The sequence below is a fragment of the Callorhinus ursinus genome, unplaced genomic scaffold, assembly GCF_003265705.2.
Source record: "Callorhinus ursinus isolate GAN/ISIS: 27379988/994484 unplaced genomic scaffold, GSC_fseal_2.0 scaffold2, whole genome shotgun sequence".
Lineage (NCBI taxonomy): Eukaryota > Metazoa > Chordata > Mammalia > Carnivora > Otariidae > Callorhinus > Callorhinus ursinus.
The window spans coordinates 72294945-72310850 of NW_027397064.1; the positions used below are offsets into that span (position 1 = coordinate 72294945).

At 38.8% G+C, this 15906-nt stretch overlaps 1 protein-coding gene and 1 pseudogene across 1 annotated transcript in view; one reads left to right on the forward strand and one right to left on the reverse strand.

The window, feature by feature from the left end:
- Nucleotides 1-15906, reverse strand: part of GPD2 (glycerol-3-phosphate dehydrogenase 2) — a 212275-nt gene that overhangs the window by 179077 nt on the left and 17292 nt on the right. The gene's annotated exons all lie outside the window — the stretch shown is intronic.
- LOC112811630 (Y-box-binding protein 1 pseudogene) lies at nucleotides 11732-12857 on the forward strand (annotated as a pseudogene).

Below are 15906 nucleotides of genomic sequence, written 5' to 3' on the forward strand. Positions count from 1 at the left end.
TCAATGCACATATACTGATCACTTACCAGGTACTATGCACCGTGTTCAACGTTAAGGATAAAAAAGTGACAAAGTTAGTGCTTCCCCTGTTCTGACTGTACTTCAGGTCAAGGGGGGAGGCCACCAAATATAAAGAAAGTATCAACAGTGTAATAAGGGATATGGTGGAAGAAACTAAGAGTTTCATATGAACACACAGGAAGAACCCTTAACCCAGTTCTAGGAGATGAAGGAAGGTTTCTGGGGAGGTGTGAAGTATGAGCAGCAGTTAGCCTACTGGGGATGAGTAGGGATAAGAGAATGAAGAGCATTCTGATCAAAAGAAACAGAATATGCAATAACTTAGAAGTCAAGAAGATCATGATAACTTTAAGGAACAAAACTAAATTTATTGGGGAGGGTATATGCTGTACTGTGGAGCATGAAAAGGAAGAGCGGAAGATGGAAAGTAGACAAGGGTCTTGTAAATATCGTAAATGCTCAGAGATCTGTGAGAAACCATGCAGAGTTCTACACAGGAAAACAACATGAGATTTTATTTTTAGAAATATTATTCTGGCTGTAGTATATAGAACATATGGGAAGGGGCCCCAATAAGAAGCAAGAAAACCACTGGAAGCTTCCTCCTGGCATCAGAAAAGAAATGATAGACTCAGGCAAGAGATGATGATCCAGAGCTTCACTGTCCAATATGGTAGCCATTAGCAACATATGTCTATTGAAATGTGGCTAATCTAAAGTGAGAAGGTAACATATCTCAGCAATAATTTTTTATCATGACTCCATGTTGAAGTAACAATTTTTAATATATTGGATTGAATAAAATATATTATTAAAGTTAACTTCATTGTTTCTTTTTACTTTTGTGGGTACTAGAAAATTGAGAATTTTACACTTTGGACTTATATTTCTACTGGACAAAACTGATTTAGAGCCTTTGCACTGGAAATGGATAAAATTGAATAAAGAAAGAGACATTGAGGCAGGACTTGCATATCAGTTGGATATAGAGGATAAGGAAAAGGAAGGAATAAATGATTCCAAAGCTTCTAATTTGAGCAACTAAATGAAAGAATGGTATACTGAAGAGCACCTAGGGATTTGAAAGCCCTTTTTGCTTTGTTTTTATTTTAAGATAGAAGAAGATGGAGTATGTTTTATTGAAAATATGAAGGAAGAGTGGAAGACAACAAAGATATGTGAAAAGTACTTGAAGTGTCTCCCTTAAGTAAAAGAGAGACAGACATACCTATCTCATTGTAGCAAAAGAAAGGCAGGGAAGGATGGGTTCTGGGATCTGGTTAATTTGATAGGTTTGGAGATAGTAAATTGAAGACATTCCCATGAAAAATGCTTCAATTTTCTCTGTGAAGAAGAAAGTTCATTTACTTCGTCTCAGGGCCAATATACTGTCTTTAAAGTTTTGATGAAAATGGGAAAACTCTAGAGGAGCTGGAAGGATTGCAGGCAACACTGAGACCAAGATGACGTTGGAGAGAGGACTGCAGAGAGCTACTGGCCCTCAGTAGGCACAGAGAAAGGGGAATGCCAGATTGCCTAAGGAGAGATTCCTTTAGCTGCCTTCAACAAAAGGACAATGGGACCAGGAAGTTTGGGAATTGATAAGGGTAGGGACTGAGGAAATAAACATGAAATCTCAGCTTTTCCTGACAGGAAGTAAAGAGGAGAATGGATTGACCAGATGCTTGCAGAATTCCTTGATGTCAGAGTGAGAGAGCTGTGGTCAGTGGGATCTGTGAAATAAATACTTCAAATATTTCAAAGTCAGCGTGATGACATTGCCTTGGGAGTGGATATCTAAAATGGAGTAGAGGTGAAGGTTAATACAGATACGATCAAGAAAGTGAGAGGCTTTAGATATTCACAGGGACACTGATTCACCTCAGGAAAATAGTGGGGTCTGGGTGAAGCAGGCAGTGAGCCAGAAGCACGTCTTTAAGGAATGAGGGGGTGGATGGGTTGGTGACAGGAGGGGCGTAGATTTATAGCATAGTAATTATCCAATACATGTTAATTTCTTTTAACAGTTCACATACAAATTAATAAATGATCCTATTTTGTACTTTCACATTAAAATAATATTCCATCCTTCTCTCCACAAACACATGGAGACACAATATATGGTTCCTTTCTCTCTCTCTCTCTCTCTCTCTCTCTACACACACACACACACACACACACACACACACACACACACTCACATATGCTCCTCACTGTTGATATACATTAATCCAGTTTTTAGACAAAACTGACACAAAGAATTGGGGGAAAATGTGTTAAATTGTGCATTTTCTTTTTGTGCTACAGATAGAAAAAAAGATGTACTTTTTTTTTAACATCGTTAACAATAGCAACTTCATAAGTGTGCTCAAACGATAGCTTCTCAAGGTTAGGGGCAGGCCATGCTGGTACATGCTGAAGAAGCATTTTTTTAAAGACTGATTTTTATAGTGAGAGCAGTGCTTAAGTAGGAGTCAGAAGACCTGATATCCAAGAAGACTGATCAGTTATCAGGTATGTTGGGCAAGACACTTAATCTTGCTGAATCTCCACTTTCCCATCTGTACAAGATGGGTGACTTCCACATCTCCTACAAGTCAATGGGGTCTTTGTGAGGATTAAGTAAGAAAACATTCAGGAAATTCCTTTGTGGCCCGTTAAATGCTCATATAAGCTAACTGAGGGGTCACTATCTCCAGTAAAAATTTATCATCGTTCCAACAATACTAATAATATTCTCATTAAAAGGGGGGAATTAAGATTTGGGTCGAATTTATGATTTCTGAAGGAAGGCTACTTGCTTATTGCTTATTGGTTATTCTGAACTTTGGTGGGAGACTTCTTTTCTTCTTTAGGTAAGTACCAAAATACATCATCTCTTATATTTCCTTACAAAGGGTGGACTTTGAGCCATCTCACTGGAGTCACCTGATAGGTTTGTTGAAACAGTAGTTGCCTGGACTCAGCACCTAAAGATTCTGCCCTTTGGGCTGAGACTCAAGAACCTGTATCCTAGCTGATGCTACACACGCTAATATTTTTTTATAACCATTTTGTTGAGATATAGTTCCCATATCATATAATTCACCCATTTCAAGGGCACAACTCATATTCACAAAGTTGTACAACCATAAAATATGACATCTACTGGGTTATGTAAAAGTTTTATGGACGTGGAGACTGCTCTGTGGTTAATGTATAAAAAATCATCTCCCCCCCAGCCCCAAGTATAAAGATAGATAAAAGACAAAATCATCGCACTCCACCAGACTGCTCTGCTTTCTGAGAGCTGATGGATTTCTGCTAAACATATTTCTTTTATTTTACAAAAGGGTTAGGGGACACTATAGAGAAAATGTAAATGCTGCCTAACTAAAGGAGTGTGGAATTTTCCTCCTCCCTGAAAATCTGGCAAGCCCTGGCCTTCTCTTAACAGCCTAGGTATCAGAAAGAGTTTGTAAGGGAAAAGAATCATGATCAGGCTAAGGTTCCCCAGCTCCTCTTAAGGCCTACTTTCTGATCTCTAAGTCTTGTTCTCTTCTTAAGAATTCAGGATCAATGCAACTTCCTAATATCTTTAGACAGAGCATGTCTCTAAAAGCTTATTGACATTTTCAGTTTGTCAGCTTCCAGAACTCCATTGTTGACTCTGTTCCATCTCTGTTTAATTAGAGGGGAAAGACTTTTAAACAAAAACACTTCATTGTTTCTGTAAATGGTAACATAAATGGTAAGGTATGAGCCAGAAACACCCAAGGCTTTAGAAGGAGTCACAACCCTATTCAGGCTGATGTTTTAGATATTTTGCAAAGTGCTTCTCTTACTCTGTGGGGAATAAAATGTTTTGGAGATGCATACTGGGGAAGCTAGGTAAGCTGCTTTTCTAGTTTTCAAAAAAAAAGAGGGTTTCTTATTTGGTGTACAGTATGGTAAGCATCTTTCTTGAGCATCATATTCACTTAAGAGAATTATATATATATTATCTATTTTATCTATTATTATCTAATATTTTATTTGTAGTATGTATATATATTATATATTATAATATGCATTATATAACCTCTTCCCTTCTAATGGAACTAATAGTCACTCTAAGGAGGTCAAATCAACAACTGAGTTTGATCAAGAGGACAAAAACAACAACAAAAAACCCATAAACCCTTACAGAGGGTTTAGACCAACAGTTCCTTTTTATAGATGAGAAACTAAGGTTCAGAGAGGTTTATAACTTTCAATTAGAGCACACTTCTCTGCTTTCCTTAGAGTAGGTGGTCACATCTTTAGGGCACATTATCTTGAATTAAAGATAAGAACTCAATTAAATATGATTTTCAGGGTGAAACCTTAAAAGCTGTAATGAAGTAAGTCCTAGTCTCTGTTAATAGTTGAGTATTATATTTTCAAGATCATGACATTAAAATGAAAGCAGAGTACAAGTTATGTTTTAAACTTGGTTATTTTCCATGAGGTCAAGGTAAAACCCAAAGAGCAAGTTACGTTTTAAAGTTGGTTGTTTCCCTCTGCTGTACACAAAGAGTGTCAATTCAGTAGAAAGCTCAGCTCAAACCATCTATGCATGGTTTCCAAATTCCAGAGACCTCTGTCTGGGAACATTTTTCAAACCGCTGGTAATATTGCCACATATAGATCCTATCCAGGTTTAAAGCATAGGCCCCCACAACATCATCCTTGTTTATAAGTCTTGAAGCTGCCCCTAGTTCCAGGAAATACTTTGTCATCATGCACTTGACAATTTTTGGTTGCCATCAACCACGTCACAAACTTAACACTCAGTTTTCCCAGTCAGTCTTTCCAGGGACCCAACTCACCTCTCTGTTTGGGTTTCCATGCTGACATTTAGAAAAACAACAGTCACTCAACTCATAAAGCCCTTTCTCATGTTCGTACTAATTTTAATATTGACTTTCTCTAAAAGCTCCAAAATATTTTAAGATTTTTTTCTTTTTTTTTGCAAGATTGAGCTTCCAACTTGTGTTTTTTTAAGTGCTTCCAAATTTTTTCTTAACATATGTTGCACGAAGTCTGTCCTATTAACAGAACCCACTCCTCTTCCACATAGCATAAAAATCCAAAGATTTAGCCTTTCAGAGTGCATTTCTAGGTTGTATCATTAATTTGAGTTTTGTGTTTAGCTCAAATCATTTTGATTAGATTAGGTTCTCCTAAGTCACTTTATCCATAATCATCAAAGATTCTGAGTTCAAAACCATTTCGGGAACACCCAGTTTAATGTATCTGGATGAGGACACATTTCTTTATACTCTATATACCATATACATTTCTTTATGCCTTATAGGGAAGTGAAAGTTTTTTTTTTTTTTTTAATGAACACAGCAGTATAACATTTGATCCTAACATTTTTGAACAACTCTCCTTTGTTTTCCCCTTCCACTCAGGAAACTATTTAAAATTATAGGATTGGATAAATATGTGTATCAAATTAAGAATTTTATTTAATTTTAAGATTTTTATTTATTCATTCGAGACACAGAGATACAGAGAAAGAGAGAGAGCATGAGCAAGGGGAGAGGCAGAGGGAGAAGCAGGCTCCCTGCTGAGCCAGGAGCCAGACGTGGGGCTGATCCCAGGACCCGGGATCATGACCTGAGCCAAAGGCAGATGCCTAACCATCTGAGCCACCCAGGCACCCCAAATTAAGAATTTTAGAGAGGTATAATTTGTGTGATTAAGCACTTTGATGCTAGAATCAGATTGCCTGGGACTGGATCTTAGTTCTACATCCTACCTGTACAACCTTGAGAAGGTTACTAACCTTTCTGCACCTCAATATTTTTGAAGATTTTATTTATTTATTTGAGAGAGAGAGAGAACAAGCAGGGGAAGCAGCAGAGGGAGAGGGAGAAGCAGACTCCCAACTCCTGGCTGAACAGGAAGCCTGATGCCGAGCTCGATCCCAGGACCCTGGGATCATGACCTGAGCCAAAGGCAGATGCTTAACTGACTGAGCCACCCTGGCACCCCTGCAAATTAATTTGTAAATAGGGATAACAAAAGCTAAATGGAGATTGAGTAGTAAATATATGCAAAGCACTTAGAACTATGCCTGTCACATAGAAGTAATATATGTTAGCTATTTATATATAAATGCATTTGATTGAATAAAATTTATAGATCAGTTACCAGGAATATAGATGCCATATAGTTTGGAGGCTATACACACGAGATCCCCAGCATACATAAATAGGAAAATTCTGGCAGGAATTTGAGAGAGATTCCTTATTTTTTGCTTACTATTTTAAATTTTTACTTTATTTTATTGTGGTTTTTAATTTATTTTTATTTTTTTAAAGATTTTATTTATTTACTTGACAGAGAGAGACACAGCGAGAGAGGGAACACAAGCAGGGGGAAGTGGGAGAGGGAGAAGCGGGCTTCCCACTGAGCAGGGAGCCCGATGCGGGGCTCAATTCCAGGACCCCGGGATCATCACCTGAGCTGAAGGCAGACGCTTAACGACTGAGCCACCCAGGCACCCCTTATTGTGTTGTTTTTTTTTTTTTTTAAGATTTTATTTATTTGAGAGAGAGAGAGAGCACAAGCAGGGGGAGTGGCAGATGTAGAGGGAGCCTGAAGTGGGGCTTGATCCCAGGACCCGGGGATCATGATCTAAGCCAAAGGCAAGCACTTAACCAACTAAGCCATCCAGGCACCCCTATTTTATTGCTTTATTTATTTATTGCCTTGAAGAATTTTACATATTGCCTTTAATTTCAACTTGCATCATAAAGAAATAATCCTGTAGTAGGAGGAATTTAAAGATTCTTCTGTGGCTGTTATTTGTGATTAGATTCAGTTTTGATATACATTTCTTCATAAGGTTAGGATTTGAGTGAAAACTTTTCCAAATGATTTAGATTAATCTGAGTCATCATAGTCCTGGAATTCTTCCATGACAAAGGTACAAAAAAGACCAGAGAAGTCTGCTGAAGAGCAACTTGAGAGAGGGCAGGAGGGTTGCTTGCTCCCACCCATCTGGAAGGCAGTTCATAAACACTAACCAGATCTCTCACAGGCTTGGGGCAAGGCCAGAAGCTGAAATAAATATTTAGAGTGTAATTTAAGATGATTGATTCTTTATTTACTTTGATTTGGTTAAGTAAAGTCAATGATCCAGGCATTACAAAGATGTTTCTGCTTACAAGTTTGGTTGATGGTTGTTGAAATACTCAAGCTACTTACAGGACTTCACTTGTTCATTAAAGGAATTGTCAGAGACCGTGATCAAAAAATTCTACATTGGAGAATGGAGACCAAGCAGATATAAATCTTCAATGGGTATAACATACAGTGCAATTTACTATACAGGTGTATACACACACAGACACACACACACACAGACACACACACAGAGAGACACACACACACACACAGACACACACACACACACATACACACCCCTGAGATATAGAGAGAGAATAGTGATGTTCCTAAAACTTCAGTGCCTCAATAATGATGAAGACTCTCTTAGGGTATATGAATCCAAAATCTGTCATAGTCTGTGCAGAGAATTTAGCAATTCATTGTTTGCTGTCTTACGTTATTCTCCAGTCCTGCCATCCAGGTAAATCTCACCTTCCTGAGCAGGTTTCAGCACTTGCATTTTATTGAGCTGTGATTCAACTGTACTATAGCTTCACAGCAGGTATCCTAGCCCTGACCTCAAACTCTCAAGATGTTGTCAAATACGCTGTCGGCAGTACCATGGTGACATGGGCAATGGGCCTCCCAAAGGCAAATATTCTGTGTACGCTCGATTACAATCCATGCCTCTAGATAAGAAGCTCCCAACTAAGGCCAGGGGTCCGACTCTCTGCTCTGGGAGGCCAGAGGAATATGCAGGGATAGGAGGAAGGCCACTGTGACTCCTAGCTTAAATGTATGCTCTGCTATCAAAGCACATAACCCACAGCTCATCCACACTCAGTCTTTCAAGCTAATTTTGGGGCTTGGCCCTACAAATATAAAAATGAATGATATTTGGCCCTACCTTTAAGGACTGTATAGCTCATAAAAATAACACCCTGAAACAACAGGTTTAGGAAGAAACAAAAGAGCACTTGTGATTTGAATAGAGGACTTCTCCAGAGTGAAAAAAAAAAGGTGAAAAGAGGAAATGATAATTACATCAGATGAAATAGGTTTTTTGCCTCTAAAATGGCCAAGTAGGATTTTAACAATGTCCACTCTCTGTAATAAAATCTAAAGCTCTACACATATGTCAGCTCCTACAAAAAGGATAAACACCAGCCTTTATGGCTTTGACATTCTGAAATAAGGAGGGTAAATTAGTTACATAGACTTAAACAATTTTAAAGTAAGAAATTTCCAGATAATTAAGTGATTCAGCTTTTAACCAGCCTTTAATTTATAATCCCACTTGTGAATCCATAGAGAATCTCATTTAAAAATTAAGACAGCTTTTAATTAGGACAGATCATTAAGCAGGACAATTTGTATTTGATACAAAGAATCCTTGATTATAACATTGTTCCATATTTTAGTCTAATCTCAGAAATGTGTCAATATGTATGTTAAAGTAACCTTCATTGTTTATTATTTTTAGACTATTGATAGCATACAACCCAAATTTGTTTACATTTATGATTTCAAGATAAAAAAAAGTCTCAGAAGCATATAGGCAGGCTCTATAGAAAGGAACAAAAGGTCAGCTTCCTGAAATGCCTGCATAACACCACCTTCCCCACACAATGGGGAAACATCTAAAGAAATTTCACGAAAAAAATAACTAAAAATGTTTATACTTATACAAACTATCTTTCAGGCATGAAGGTAAAGATAGGGATTCTTAGATATGCCTCATCTCAAAAAATACCATGCCCTGGAGTTATAATCTCAAGAACTCAGAGATGATTCAGAATTAAGTTTTCAAAAATGCAGAAGTAGTGATATGAAAGAAATTGCACAGTTTTTCTTACATCGTCTGGACTCATTAATCCAGTTGAAAACGTGATATTAGATTAATTCTGCAGTTTGGAATAATCTTAATCTGCTATTCTGTTTTTTCCTATTTTCTGTTTTTTCCTGTTTTCTCGTTTTTTCTGTTCTTTCTTGTTTTCTCATTTTTTACTTCTCTTTCCCAATTAGCCAAATACAAATGTTTATGTATTTATACATAAATACAATTTATACAGAACCCCTCTCCATGTTTAGTGACAACTTAAATAATATCTGTTGTTCTCTAGTTTTATCACTTGTTTAAAAATGATGAACAGCTTCTCCGTAATGATTCCATTTGTTTATATCTGATCCATCCAAAAGTCTCACTAAAATAAAAATAAAGGAATGAAATAAGATATAAGCCCATTGGAGGAAAAATAATGTGAGAAGAAATTATTGAAGAGAGGTCAATAAATTTGAAAGAAGGAAAGCAGATAGATGAATCCTAGGAAGGCTTGGGAATATAGCAGGTAGCTAAAAAGGTGGGATTGGTGGCTAGAATTGAAAATGGAAAGATTATCTGAAAGCCTGAGGGAATGAAAAAAACAAAACAAAAAACAAAAACCCAAACCCCAGCTGTGAGCCTCCCACATCTTCTTATCCTCTCATACAAAGCCACTCAGCTACCCACACAGCACTACCACCCCCACTCCTCCCATATAGGGAACTATCACACTCCCAGGCAGGTTTTATACTTCTGGGTGGATTTCTATCCTTGGCAGGAGTCAGAGATTCATCTTCCAGATTAATTAAATCATAGAAAACCCACACTCCAGGAAACAATGTACATCAGAGAAGGGGAAGTGAGCCCTTGCAGAAAACAGGGAGAATGTGTGAAGTTCCTATAAAATATCAAAACATCCCAGCCCTGTTCCTTGCTCTGCTTCCAGAAGAGATTATCAAACAGGAAACTGGAATGTGTGGTAGGCAGAACAGTGACCTCCTAAAGATGTCCATGTCCTAATCCCCCAAACATGTGAATATATACAGGCCTGGGGGAATTAAGGTTGCAGAGGGAATTAAGGTTACTAATCAGTTGACCTTAACATAAGATTATCCTAGATTATCTGAGTCGCCTCAAGTAGTCACCATAGGGTGTTTTATTTTATCTTTTATTTTTTATTTTTATTTTTTGAGATTTTATTTATTTATTTGACAGAGAGAGCAAGAGAGCGAGAACAGGAACACAAGCAGGGGGAGTGGGAGAGGGAGAAGCAGGCTTCCTGCCAAGCAGGGAGCCTGACACAGGGCTCGATCCCAGGACCCTGGGATCATGACCTGAGCCGAAGGCAGACGCTTAATGACTGAGCCACCCAGGCGCCCCCATAGGGTGTTTTAAATGTGGGAGAGGCAGAAGAGTCAGAGTCAGTGATGAGATATAAGAAAGACTTGACCAGCCACTGCTGGTTTTGAAAATGGAAGAAGGCCATGAGCAAAGGAATATGGTCAGCTGCTAGAAAGGAGAAAAGGCAGGATAAGTGATTCTCCTATAGCCCCTCTGGAAAGAAACCCAGACCTGCTCACACTTTGATTTTAGCCCAGCAAGACCCATTTTGGGCTTCTGAACTACACAACTATGAGATAAACCAGTGTTAGTTTAATCTGTGGTAGCTGAGTTTGTGGTCATTTTTATTTATTTATTTTTAAAGATTGTATTTATTTATTTGAGAGAGAAAGAGTACAAGTGGGGGGAAGGAGGTGAGGCAGGCTCCCCATTGAGCCAGGAGCCTGACTCGGGGCTCGAAGTGAGGCTCGACCACGGGGCTCAATCCCAGGCCTCAGGATCATGACCTGAACCGAAGGCAGACACTTAACGGACTGAGCCACACAGGCGCCCCTGAAGTTTTTACAGCAGTTGTAGAAAACTGATACAAAGGACCTGACCAAAATAAAAAGCCAACAAATATTGAGATTTGTACAACTAGGTCCTTCTCCTTTCATCCTGCAGTAGTAAAACCTCAAGTCAACAACCATCCCCCTCACATACACATGCACAGAGCCTCCAATTAGCAAGTAGAGCTTCTAAAGACAAACGACCAACTATCCCTATAATGTGAGTGCAATCTCCAAAATGTAAAATAGAAATAAATATTTTTTAAAAAGATAAAATTTAAAATAGAAGAAACAGAAATGTGGAAGACTGAAAAATTGTGTTGGAAAGACCTATAATTAATATAATCAGGAAGCTAAGAAATAATGTATCCATAAATCAAGAAAATCACATTATTGAAGAAAAAGAAGTAGAGAAGGAAAAGAATAAGAGTTCAGAGAAATTTAAAAACATGTCAGCAGACAATTGTAAAGTTAACAGAATTTTTAGAATACGAAGTTGGAGAAATCACCCAGAAAAAAATAGTATTAAAGGACAATGGAATATTACTCAGCCATAGAAAAGAATGAAATCTTGCCATTTTCAAAAACATGGATGGATCTAGAGGTTGCTAAGCTAAATAAGTCAGTCAGAGAAAGACAAATACCATATGATTTCACTCATACATGGAATTTCAGAAACAAAATGAAGAAGTAAAGAGATAAAAAAAAAAAAAAAAAACCCAAAACCCAGACTCTTAACTATAGAGAACAATCTGATGGGTACAAGAAGGGAGGTGGATGGGGATGGGTGAAATAGGTGATGGGGATTAAGAGTACACTGATCCTAGTTACCATCACACCCCGGGAGGAGCCGCAGCTCCCGCAGCCGGCCCCAGTCACCATCACCGCAACCATGAGCGGCGAGGCCGAGACCCAGCAGCCGCCCGCCACCCCCGCCCGCAGCGCTGCCGACACCAAGCCCGGCACCACCGGCAGCGGCGCAGGGAGCGGCGGCCCGGGCGGCCTCACATCGGCGGCGCCTGCCGGCGGGGACAACAAGGTCATCGCAACGAAGGTTTTGGGAACAGTAAAATGGTTCAATGTAAGAAACGGATATGGTTTCAGCAACAGGAAGGACACCAAGGAAGATGTATTTGGACACCAGACTGCCATAAAGAAGAGTAACCCCAGGAAGTACCTTCGCAGTGTAGGAGATGGAGAGACTGTGGAGTTTGATGTTGTTGAAGGAGAAAAGGGTGCGGAGGCAGCAAATGTGACAGGCCCTGGTGGAGTTCCAGTGCAAGGCAGTAAATATGCAGCAGACCGTAACCAGTATAGACGCTCTCCACGTCGCAGGGGTCCTCCACACAATTACCAGCAGAATTACCAGAATAGTGAGAGCGGGGAAAAGAACGAGGGATCGGAAAGTGCTCCCGAAGGCCAGGCCCAACAGCGCCGGCCCTACCGCGGGCGACGGCTCCCACCTTACTACACGCGGAGACCCTCTGGGCGTCGACCGCAGTATTCCAACCCTCCTGTGCAGGGAGAAGGGATGGAAGGTGCTGACAACCAGGGTGCAGGAGAACAAGGTAGACCAGTGAGACAGAATAGGTATCGGGGTTATAGACCACGATTCCGCAGGGGTCCTCCTCGCCAAAGACAGCCTAGAGAGGATGGCAATGAGGAAGATAAGGAAAATCAAGGAGATGAGACCCAAGGTCAGCAGCCACCTCAACGTCGGTACCGCCGCAACTTCAATTACCGACGCAGACGCCCAGAAAACCCTAAACCACAAGATGGCAAAGAGACAAAAGCAGCCGATCCACCGGCTGAGAATTCGTCCGCTTCCGAGGCTGAGCAGGGCGGGGCTGAGTAAATGCCGGCTTACCATCTCTACCATCATCCGGTTTAGTCATCCAACACGAAGAAATGAAGATGAAATTCCAGCAATAAGAAATGAACAAAAGATTGGAGCTGAAGACCTTAAGTGCTTGCTTTTTGCCCACTGACCAGATAAATAGAACTATCTGCATTATCTATGCAGCATGGGGTTTTTATTATTTTTACCTAAAGACGCCTCTTTTTGGTAATGACAAACGTGTTTTTAAAAAAAAAAAAAAAACCTGGTTTTTCTCAATACACCTTTAAAGGTTTTTAAATTGTTTCATATCTGGTCAAGTTGAGATTTTTAAGAACCTCATTTTTAATTTGTAATAAAAAGTTTACAACTTGATTTTTTCAAAAAAATCAACAAACGGCAAGCACCCGTTAATAAAGGTCTTAAATAAAAAAAAAAGAGTACACTGATCCTGATAAGCACCGAGAAATGGAAAGAATTCTTGAATCACTATGTTGTACACCTGAAATTAATATAACACTGTATGTTAGTTATACAGGAATTTTTTAAAAATAGTATAAAAGGCAAAAGGACTAGTCACAGGAAAGGGAAAATAAGAAAATCAAGCATGCGGCACAGGAGGTCCACAATCAGGACAGTAAGAATTCCAGACAGAGAATGAGATAGAGAGAGAATGTGTGCATGCAAATTGATGAGGAAATATTAAAGAGATAATATTAAAAAAAATCCTGTTACTGGTGAACATGTTCCCAATGAGTTATTGGTACGATGAATGAAGAGAGACAGGCATCAAAGCGTGGAATGGTAAGATTGCAGAACACCTGTCTTAGGGGTAAGTACCTCCAGAAAGGAGGCAGAGATCACATTCAAGGAAGGGTAAGGGCAAACACAAGATGCCAAGAGAGTAGGGAAATGCACCATGAGAAAATGGTTAGCCTTGGATTATTTACCTATCCAAACTATCAATCGAATATGAGTAAATAAAAATGTATCGGGCAATAAGTTCTCTGAAAAGAGCCCCCCAATGTGTGATTTGCTCTATAAAAATGTAGGCACAGAAAGAGGGGAAATCTTAGATTCAGAAAATAGTCAACACAAAAGGGTGGCCAGGGGAATTACCTGGTATGCGGAGTATGTAGAAAACAGTGCATCTATTATTGGAGCAGGAGGGCAGAGGGGTGAGGGGATAGCACCAAAAAACAAGCAAGCAAGAAGAATTTGATATGTTTGGCTCTACTGATAAGTTTTTCACTTCAGTAGGATAGTTCAATTTTTAAAAATTAATATTAAGATTTCTGGGAGGTAAATAATGCTAGATGTACAGCAAGTGAAACAAACATAACAACAAGAAAACCAGATTATAAATAACCCAGGAAACCGAAGTTATAGGAAAAAAGGAAATGTAACATAATAAATTACATATTAATCTATAAACAATATTTATATGGACAGGGCAATATAAATAACTTATGTTGACTTAACCAAAACATGGGATATAATAATATTTGGAGGATGGGGGTCATGGAAGAGTGCTAAATCCTCATCTGTTAGTGCTGGGAGGTAATAAGTAATGTCTAAAACCAGTAACTGTAAATGGCACAAAAAGCATCAAGAAACAAGATGGTAGAGTCTATTAGATACAGCTAAAAGAACCAGAAGTGGTTATTGCTGGGGAGATGGATTGCGTGGGGTGGGTTCCACAGGCGAGGCGGAAAAGAAAGCTTTTGTGTTTGTATTTGTCTTTTAAAATTATATGCATATACTACTTTGATTTAAAAAAAAATGGCTGAACTATTTACTAAGTTGTGAGTTACACAGAGAGAATTGTCATACAAAAGCCCCTTTCCTCTTTTCCATAAAATAGAATTACATATAGCCAATAGTGGTCATTTTTATTGCTAGGAGGCTTGAGTTATGAGTTTCCACATCTTTAAAACTCATATTGATTACCTGAGTCATTTTTTTTAATTGGTAAAGACTAATAAACCATCCAGTGGTAAATATTATCTGTCATCTAAGACAAATGAGCATTTCTTTGTTAATTATGCTTAAAACACAAGTATAAATAGCTCTACCTCAACTACATCAAACAAATATTTGAGGCACTATGAAAAATAGAGATAGTATCTCAATGAGATTCCTTTGTTCCTTTTTCTTCATTCCTTCCATCCTTTGTTATTTACACTTCTCTATTTTCCCATTTTGAAAACTTGACTAGATATTTCGCTTATGATCAAGAAACATATACATATTAGTTTAAAACTCAATTTAAAATAACATATAAACATAAAAAAATTTGTATGTAACATATAATAAGCACACACATAAGAGAAAAACAACGCTAAGACACTAAATTTTAATGATGGTTATCTTTTCTTGTAGGAAAAGAACCTGTTTTTTTCCCTTCTAATTTTCTCTATTTTTCAAACCTCAGTAGCAACATTTTAGTACTTCTAAGTATTAAGTAAAGTAAATAACATTTTCCTTAAAGACAGTGCTGGTAGCTTCTTTCATTTAAACCCAAGCACTTTAGAGCAAGCAGGAAGTATATGTGAAAGGGGCTGCCATATGCAGGTGGCCAACAACAGCATTATATTGGGACTAAGGCTACGAGGGGGATTGTGGGAATGCTTCCAACTTTAATTCTTCTGCCTACTGTGTGGCAACTGTTTTTGATGGGATTTACAGCATCTCCAGCTTCAGGAACTGGTCCTGGTGTCTCAAGTTGATTAGGATGATCCCATTTCCCTTAGCACCAGCGCTGGTTCAGGAACAGACTAACTTAGGGTTGGGCTATCAATGCATGGCATTCCCTGGCCACAGTCATGCTCAAGGGTGGTCCAGTCTCCTTAGGACTGGAATTCTGTTCCTGGTTTCAGGAAGAGCATTCTCTCTCACTGTGTGGATCCTGGCAGCCACCTTGAGAGGTTAGCCCAGAGGCAAAACCCAAACACGGAAGAGGGCAGAACAGAAAGAATCACAGAAAAGTAAAACCAAAGTCCTGTTTAAACCTAATGCCTACCACAAGATCTAAAAGATCTATGATTTTTCACTTACTTGGAACAATAAATCAGCTTTATTGTTTAAGCAGGGGGAGTCAAATTTTGCAAACCTAAGTATCTCACCTGATACCATAGGATAATTTTCAGTGTTTGTGTGCCAAGCATATTCTATACATTCTCCTATTTAATCTGCACAAAGCCTGATTTTAAAGT